This window comes from Pinus tabuliformis, chromosome 6, assembly GCF_031772625.1.
Source record: "Pinus tabuliformis cultivar Carrire ecotype Pingquan chromosome 6, CPIR1, whole genome shotgun sequence".
Taxonomy (NCBI): Eukaryota; Viridiplantae; Streptophyta; class Pinopsida; order Pinales; family Pinaceae; genus Pinus; species Pinus tabuliformis.
Genome location: NC_142292.1, coordinates 2,033,037,603 through 2,033,046,729, shown reverse-complemented (window position 1 = coordinate 2,033,046,729; position 9,127 = coordinate 2,033,037,603). Strand labels below are relative to the sequence as shown.

The 9,127-nt window shown below is 38.4% G+C and overlaps 1 long non-coding RNA gene across 1 annotated transcript; it reads left to right on the top strand.

Annotated features, from left to right (window-relative positions):
* Positions 1-1,152: 1,152 nt before the first annotated feature.
* Positions 1,153-1,986, top strand: LOC149267407 (uncharacterized). Its single transcript, XR_016253094.1, has 2 exons — positions 1,153-1,649; positions 1,781-1,986. It is a non-coding gene; the product is annotated as an uncharacterized LOC149267407 (long non-coding RNA).
* The last annotated feature ends 7,141 nt before the right edge of the window (positions 1,987-9,127 follow it).

Here is a 9,127-nt window from a genome sequence, read left to right as displayed (position 1 = left end):
CTAGTTGATCTAAGGCATTAATAGATAACCTATGCAATTGACCATTCTTCTTGTACATTAGGTCTTACTATTATCCATCTAAATGATTACATAGGTAGACATCTAACAGAGAGTTAGATGTATTTGCTATATTGTCCATTCTTGTATATTTAACATATGCATTGCTTCCAACATTGCCAATTAGGATTGGTCGTGCTGCCTTAAATTATCAGTGTTTTCTATTTCCAGTTGAGCTGGGACTTCGCAAGATTATAAATACGAGTTGTCCATTATTTTTGTAGATTAGGCTCTATTTTAATCCATCCACACAGATGGACAGCTAATTGATAAATAGGGTTGTTTTTACTTACAACATTGTAGATTGTTGTATACTTGACATAGCCATTGCTCTCAACATGTACAAGTAGGATTGACTGTAGTTTCTTAAATTATAATTTCTTTGTATTTAGAGCTAGGGCTTTAGAATATGGCATAGATCTAATTGTAAATTATAATTTCTTTGTATTTAGAGCTAGGGCTTTAGAATATGGCATAGATCTAATTGTACATTCTCCCTGTAGATTAGTTTTTTCTTCCAACTCCTCTAAATCTTCTACACGGATGAACTATAACTAAGAAAGGCATTTCTCATTGCATTGCCGTGGAAATATTACCAAATTATGTGGCATAGAGAAGATGAAAAGTTAAATTGAGCCTTTTTTTACCAATTAAACTACTTTGCTTAGTTTTCCTAATTCTGTGGAAAATTTCATTGATAATTTGTATTAGTGAGTTATTTAATTTCTTTAGTGAAGTTGGAGATTCTGTGAGTAGTTGATTAATGAAATGGCTGATCTATTCTTTTCCTTTTTTGTAGTAAACAAACAATATCATATATGAAGGAAAATATCCTATGGCTGCAAATAGTGAGACAACTTCGATAGCATCATCTCCCTGGGATATGCAAACTAACGCACAATCTCAAAGGAAGTTTGAAGAAAAATTAGAAAAGCAGAGAAGGAATCATGATTGGAAAGAAAACAGGGCAACATTAGACGTTGAAGAATGTTCTTTTCAAGCAAGTAGAGATAGAGATTCAGGAAGGCCCAAGACTTTCAATCACGCAAATGCAATATTGAAGAATGATTTAACCCTATCTAGGAAGAAGAGAAATGATACGGAACAAAATCAGAAAGGAAATTCACTTGCTCCGCATTCGATAGGTGTGAAAAGAGTGTATGTTTATGATGATAGAAAGGATGGAAAGTATAGAGGCATTAAAACTACACCAGGTAATGATGCCAAAAGATTTAAAGATACAGAGTTAACAGAATCCATAGATCAAATCTTAAAATACATCGAGACTCCTGTTGAAAGATGTACAGGGAGTGCAATACTTGGTTCTCCTAGAACTGAGCTTGACAACAAAGCTCATAGGAATAATCCGTTGAACATGGTGGCAGAGCAAAGACTAGAAACGCATGATGAAGAGTTACTGGCATATCATTCTGTGATAGAGGCCTTTTATGCTCAGTCTCAGGTTCACTTATCCTGGGAACGTCATGATCTCTTGACCAGTCTCCGTCTTGCATTGCATATTACTACCGATGAGCACACTGACAAGTTGAAAAGGCTGATTTCTCAGTCCTAATTTCTGATGTTTACATCTTGTAAGAATATATTTTATGCAAGCCAACATATTATTATTATGGTTTTCATCAAAACACTCACCCTATTGAACTATTTTTCAATGCTAAAACTCGGTAAAATGATATTGATTTGATCTCTAATGCTCTTGCAGGGCACTGCTGTACAGGAATTTATTTCTGGTGAACATTATCTCACACATAGTAATTGAAATTTGGATTTGATCTTATTTGACAAACTGATGCTTACCCAGTGTAGCCTCAGCGATGTAACTATGGAAAGATTATCAGGGCTTTGGTGAAAATACTTTCCCTATTGAACCATATTTCAATACGAAAATTGAGGTCAGTTCTATCGAAATGGTCTTCAAAGTTCATGGAGGGCACAAATGTACTGAGATTCACATGAATGTTAGCTCTTATATTGTATTTTTAAATTTGTGCTTATATTCTTTGCTGCTTCCGTGGAAAAGAAAATAAATGAGTGATATAACATTTCACTTCTTCTAACTTCATAGTGAAACTGGATTATTTTGTTACCTTTGTGATACTAAAAGGGTTGAAGATGAAAAACACTTTCTCTTTGATTGTCTAACTTATACTCAGATTAGATCTAATTTTCAATATATTTGTCACACTACTAACCCTCTTGACCTTTTAACTCAGCAAAACTATGCTGATATTGGAACGTTTCTCTTAATGCTTTTCAAGCATAGAAATAAAATCCTAAAGAATTATGAATAATTTCTAACCTTCAATAAGCCCAAAACTGTGAATAAGGCTGGAACTGGAAAAATATGGGACCAAAAATCTAGTTGACCAAAAAAATACTTAAATATTCATGTGCATCCATATGAATCCAAACCATTATACACAAATATGCAAAGTTTCTCATATATAGAGCAGGGGTGCATATAACCAAAATAGCATTGATTGCAATCTATCTTTGAACCAAAATTACATCAACAAAGAGGCTCTATGTAATGTTCCTTCTTAATAAATTTCTGCTAGAAGAGATCAACCATTTTTTCCATTTTGGAGCTAACACATTTTTTGGGTACCAACTTAGGGAAAGTGGTTCTAATATTAAAGTTCGTGGAATGTGGGTCCACCCCTCATGGAATACGCACCTCTTGGGAGAAAAATCAATTTTGTGAAGGGAGGTCGAAATATTTGGAGGGACCCACAAGGAAAAGTATGGCAGCAATTATAAATAGAAGGTTGGGGCAGAAATTGCCACCTTTTGATAATTTGACATTTACACATTGTTGCTCAAGTTGTTTAGCTCTGTCACAAGTGTTGTTTAGCAGAGAGTTCTCCAAGGGGAGAACTCACCCTTCTTTCGATGGAGGTAAATTTGTTGCTACATTTGAAGGGAGCTTGTGGAATTTTGGGAGGACCTTTCAGCCATTACCCTTAGCTAATTTGTGCTCCACGGAGGATGTACTAGAGGATCTCATGCCACTTATTTCAACTTTTTTCCAGGGGTCTTTGTTCTCTAATATGAACACATACATCACAACATGAAGAAAAACAGATTCCCCATAGTTCAAATGAAATTTGACAAAACCAAATCCTTTAATGTGATGAGTGGAGTTGTCTCCAAGAATAATCTTCAAATTGGACTTCCTCTCTACCAAGTTAGAGAGAACCTCCTTATATCAAAAGACGTGATGAGAGGCCCCACTATCAACCAACCAACTATCCCAAGAATTCAAGGAACTAGAAATTGCAGAAATAAGAATATATTCAGATTGATTAGTAGGACTACTTTCATACCTGGAATTTCTTGACCTCTTTTGTGGACGATAACCTTCTTCACAAACATGAGGAAAGTCTCTCCTTTTTCTATCATTCCTTCTACCATCTCTTCTATCATATGACCTATTGTTTTTGTAGACATGATAGTTATTTCTTCTTGGAGCATCTCTTTTCTCAGGGCAATCTGGAGCATAGTGACCTTTCTGATTACAATTGTAGCATTTGACATCTCTATCACGCCTTCTTGAATCCTTGAACTCTCGATTGAATTGAAGATGTCTTCTTAACTTAGATGGCTTTCCCTTTCCTTTCTTCATATTATTCTTCTTTCCTTGAGCAACGAAGGTTGTAGGCTCTCCTTCATTTGGCCTTTGAATTCTCCCCCTAGATATCATGATTCTTTCCTCTTGATTGCATAGAGCAAGTAGCTCATCAAAAGAAGAGATCATTTCTCTATTGTTAATGGAAGTAATAAACATGTTCCATGATGAAGGAAGACCACTAAGGCCAGTCATGGCCAATGCCCTATTAGGTATAATTTCTTGTGCAATCCGAAGTTGATCCCTGATTTCAGTTATTCTCATGAAGAATGATTGTATAGCCTCTCCCTTGAACATCTTAGATTTCTTCAGTTGATTTTTCAAATCAATAATATGGCTCAAATATTCACTTCATACATGCCAACAATCTTATTGTACATTTCTTTGGAGGTATTCAAGGATGAAATATAAACAAGTAAATGATCTCTTAAGGAATCAATAATGATCTTTTTAGCTTTAATCTCACCTTTCTCATACTTGGATTTGGAAGCTTGAGGAGAATTTTCTGGTGGTGGTGAAATATTTCCTTCCATTAATTCCAAGACATCATACTCATCTAAGGTGACATTGATCCTGGTATTCCAAGATGCATAGATGTATCAACCGGTTGTTCATTTTCCTTGAAATAAGAGGTAGACATTTTTACGAAAATATTTTCCCCTTTCAATCAGCTGCTAGAAGATGGATGCTCTTGCTATATGTCTCTTTGCTTGTCTTCACCTCACCTCTAATACCATGTTAATTTTTAATCAATTGTTCTATGCTGCAACCATTACTTCAACAATATCCATTATCATCAATTTAACATTTTCCAATTCTTCAATTAACCAAAGACAATAGAGAAATAGTAGATAGAACAATTATACAAATGCACAATGAAAGACAACCAAGAGACAAGAGACACAATATTTGGTCAATGACCAGGGAAAACTCCATAAGGGAGAAAACCCTTTGCAATCTTCTTCTATTAGATTGTCTTCAAATATTCAGTCGAGAGAGTACATCATCCAAGAATCAAACTCAAGCTTTTGTTGATTTTCTGCGACCTTGGGTCTAGGTTAGAGTCTTAAAATCACTGATGCTACCAAACCAAGAATCTCAACCATAAATTACTTTGCACAACGAAAATATAAAGCAGTAAATCACACATGCACAAATATACACAGTTTTTAACAAATTGTACAATAATGTACAACCCTAATCTTCGTTATATTAAACCAAATTTGAATAATACAACAGTCTATGGTATACAAGATACATTGAAAAACGTCACTGCAACTTTGATGTCGTATCTTATCCTGCCAGTCCTTTGCTCCCGTATTGCTAACTAAATGCCCCTTAGTCCTTTAAATGACAACACATCGAGACTCTAGGAGGGCTGCCACCTAACACTACTGCAAGTCACTTACGTAGAATGTACACGGACTGATCCAATCTTCTCTTTGGGTTGGTCAATTCCCGAGCTCCAAACTACCAAGCTAGTAGTTACCTTTGTCCATCAAGGTGTTTCACTTTGGCACCAAACTTCACGCAACCTTCAGCTCCTCTTCGTCACTTCAAGATAGCTCGTCTAGGGCTACTTTGGGCTATCAACACACTACCCTCCACCAGAACAATGATGCCCAATACTACATTGTTGGTTCTGCTCCTAGGATGGACTCTTCACCACCATGAAAAGTCCTCCACACGACACCAATAGACTACAACAACTTTGATCCAAACTGGTCACTTCCTTGACCCAAAAAACACCAAGCACTGCTCCAATAAGCATGCACCAACTCACTCATTTAGGGTACTTAGGCTACTGCAATTCTGGACTAGTAGGGCACCCAACCACAGTCCCTAACAATCCTAAAATATGGCCCAAAATCACACTTCCTTACTGCGACTTCCCTTCTAAGAGGGGAGGAGACCCTTCGCTGAAGTTATGGGCTACTCCAACCCTTTACAAACTTTCGGCCTCCCTCATTTTGACTAAGGCTTGCTACAACAAACCTCCTCTTGACTGCGACATCCCTTCCAAGGGTTTAGACTCCTCCCAAATGGCCCTAAAACAATTCACTCTCCTTCGGCCTCCAAGAACAAGATTTGACCATCAAGACAGTATCTTGGCCTCCACAAAATGACCCAAAAACATCCTCCAAGTCACCTTGCTGTCTCTTCCTCCTTGTTCCGGCTAAGGTAGAAAATCCGAGCTCTTTTTCTTGTGTGTTTATTGCAACAAATGGATGATAATTAACTTTGCCTTCACCCTATATTTATACACAAATGAGGGTTTCCATGAATTTGATGAAGAGTCATGTCACTTATATGAATTCCTCAAGCTTACATGACTTGTCCTTGTCCAAATATTAATGAAAACTTCAAAAATTCATATCTCCACTTCTACGACTCAAAATTCAACAATTCTTGAAGCATTGGATTCTCCTTTCCGCCCTCTATCGTCTCATGCCATCACATGTAGAAATGTGCTTACAGAAATGCCCAGAAGACATTTTGGTGCAAAACCCCATACTTGGGTTCCAAGCCCACAAGTGAACCTTGTGGCGCTTTTCCCTTCAAACCCTGAACCTTAGGGCTTGGAGTACCTCCCAAGCTACACAAATCAACACTCCCTTTTAGAGAGGGACGTACTTCAAAAACTAGGAAGTAACTCGTCATCATCATCACTTCTTGCAACACTTTCCCAACTCACGCTCGCAATTGCAACAATCCATGTGCAGTGAACTACACCATTCTCAAGAGTGTCGCTATCACTGGAAGCATCCTGATTCTTCTTCTTTGCCTGTACCGCTTTCCAATATCTTCACAATTCGTTCATGGTGGTTGTAGGAGCACCCTTGCGTCCCACTGACCACACGCTCTTCTTGGGCTGCAAAGTCTCCCTCTGAACTTGCAAGCTCCCTCTCGAACTAGACTCCCTTTGAGTCTCTCGAATCTAGACCACTTTCTTGGGAAGGCGAACCTTCTTCTTGGGAACCTGTACCTACTCCTCTAAATCTTGCACTTGCACTTGCTCCTAATTCTCTGGAACTTGCACCTACTCCACCTATTTCTTTCCATGATTTATAGGCTTGCTCGTTAACATGTAGAGACCATGCTCTAACTCCGAGTACAATCCCATCGGACTTAGAGCCTCTAGGCCCGAGTCTTGCCTTCCCATCCTGGAGCAAGACCTCAAACCATTTCCTCTTGATCATTGAGACAAAAATCACGCTATATTTGAGTCCTCGTAGAAATAGTACATCCTAGATCCGCATCACACGTCCCGTCTCCATCCTGAATGGCACAACACCTGATCCTCAGATCTCCAACTGACTCTTGTTGCCCAATACCATGTGCAACTTCGAGTCCCATCAACTAGAGTCTCAAAAACCTCTTGTGACCCTATCATATGCTTCGCTGCACCATTGTCCACGTACCATCCATCCTCATTGATAGTACCCTGCGAGAAATGAGAGATCATAACAAAGTCCCCCTCTTCTAATCTCCTGGTGAGATCATCTATCTCAGCTGAAGTGGCAACACCGGTGACCTTCTTTCCTTTTCTCTTCTCATCATCTCCCTTCTTCATCGGACATCTTGATGAATAATGACCCATCTCGCCATAGTTGAAACACTTGACTTTACTCAAGTCCTTCTTTTTCTTACCCTTCATTCGTGCTGCATGTGCCACGTCATCATCGAAAGACTTCTTTGGATGAAAATCCTCGTCTTGCAACTCTTCCTAAATGAAGTCATCCCATAGCGTATCCCAGTATGACAACTTCTCCCTCACAATGATTCCTTTGATGAAGGGCTTCCATTCCTCGGTGAACCCTTTCAAAGCAATCCTTACCATATCTCCATCTGAGATAGTTACATTGATGGAAGCAAGCTCATCTTTGAGCTGAGATAATCTTGTCAGATATGAGGTCACACTTTCACCCTTTATCATCTTCGTGGACTTCAACTTATCCTCCAATACCAGTACCCAATTCTCGTTCTTATTTTGGAACAAATTTTGAAGAGTCATCCACATCCCATGTGCATTGTTCTTCCCAGACAAATGAGCTATTAGGGCATCCTTCACACCATCTAGGATGATCAATCTCGCCCTCGCATCCAAATCTTCATATATTTCCAACTCCTTAGGGTTAGTTGGTTTCTTGGTCTCTTTCTCAGCGAACTCCCAGATCTTGTTGACTTACATGACCAACTTGATCCTTTCCTTCGGAGTATAATTCGACAACCCCTGCAACCTGTCCTCATATCGAAGACCTACCTACAACTTCAACATCATACTAAGCCCTCCACTTACAATGTGATCAACTCCATCTCACGCTGTACTTCGATGATTCACTGAATTCCAAAGTAGCTCAGACACCCACTAATACCATGTTGAATTTCCATGACCTTGGGTCTAGGTTAGAGTCTTAAAATCACTAATGCTACCAAACCAAGAATCTCAACCATAAACTACTTTGCACAATGGAAATATAAAGTAGTAAATCACACATGCACAAATATACAAAGTTTTTAACAAATTGTACAATAACGTACAACCCTAATCTTCATTATATTAAACCAAAATCTGCATAATAAAACAGTGTATGGTATACAAGATACAATGATAAACTTTGCTGCAACTTCGATGTCGTATCTTGTCCTGTCGGTCCTTCACTCTTGTACTGCTCACTAGCTGCCCCTTAGTCCTTCAAAGGAAAACACATCGAGACTCCACGAGGGTTGCCACCTAACCCTACTGCAAGTCACTTCTATAGCATGTATAAGGGCTTATCCAATCTGCTCTCTGGGTCGCTCTTGTATTTGTCGTAGAATTAAATATCTAGTTTGACAAATATTGGATGATATGTAGATATTTTTTGTAGCATAAGTTTTTTTGGGCTATAGAGGCCATGTAGAGTGTAATGTTCCAAAATGGAATTTACAACTAATAACAAACACATGAACTAGGCTAAAGCAAATAAAATCATGAATACACATGCACCATGAGAAACACCAGGAAGCTGGGCAAATAAGCTAAGCCATTTTACTAAATTAGGAGTTGTAAGGAGTACATATAGCAAGAAACAAGTGCACCTGGGCTTGCATAAGCAAGATGGAGAAAACCCAAGTGGAGGAGATGACCCCATGAGCTAGGAAACTTCGGCCCAATATCCTTCTGCGTACACCTAGAAATTAGCAATTGTTGTTGCACTAGAAATGCTGAGTGACCCTCTGTGATGCTCGAAATCGCCTAAAAATGCAACTGTAGCTTCTTCAAAAAATACTCATACAAACCCATAAAGGGATCTGCCCCAAACCAACCACCTGCAAAACCCACAAAATGATGCAACTACTAGTTGAACAATAAAATGTATTGCTGAAAAAAAAGGAGATTTCTGGGCTTAATACTCCTCAGAAAATTCTATAAAGTTA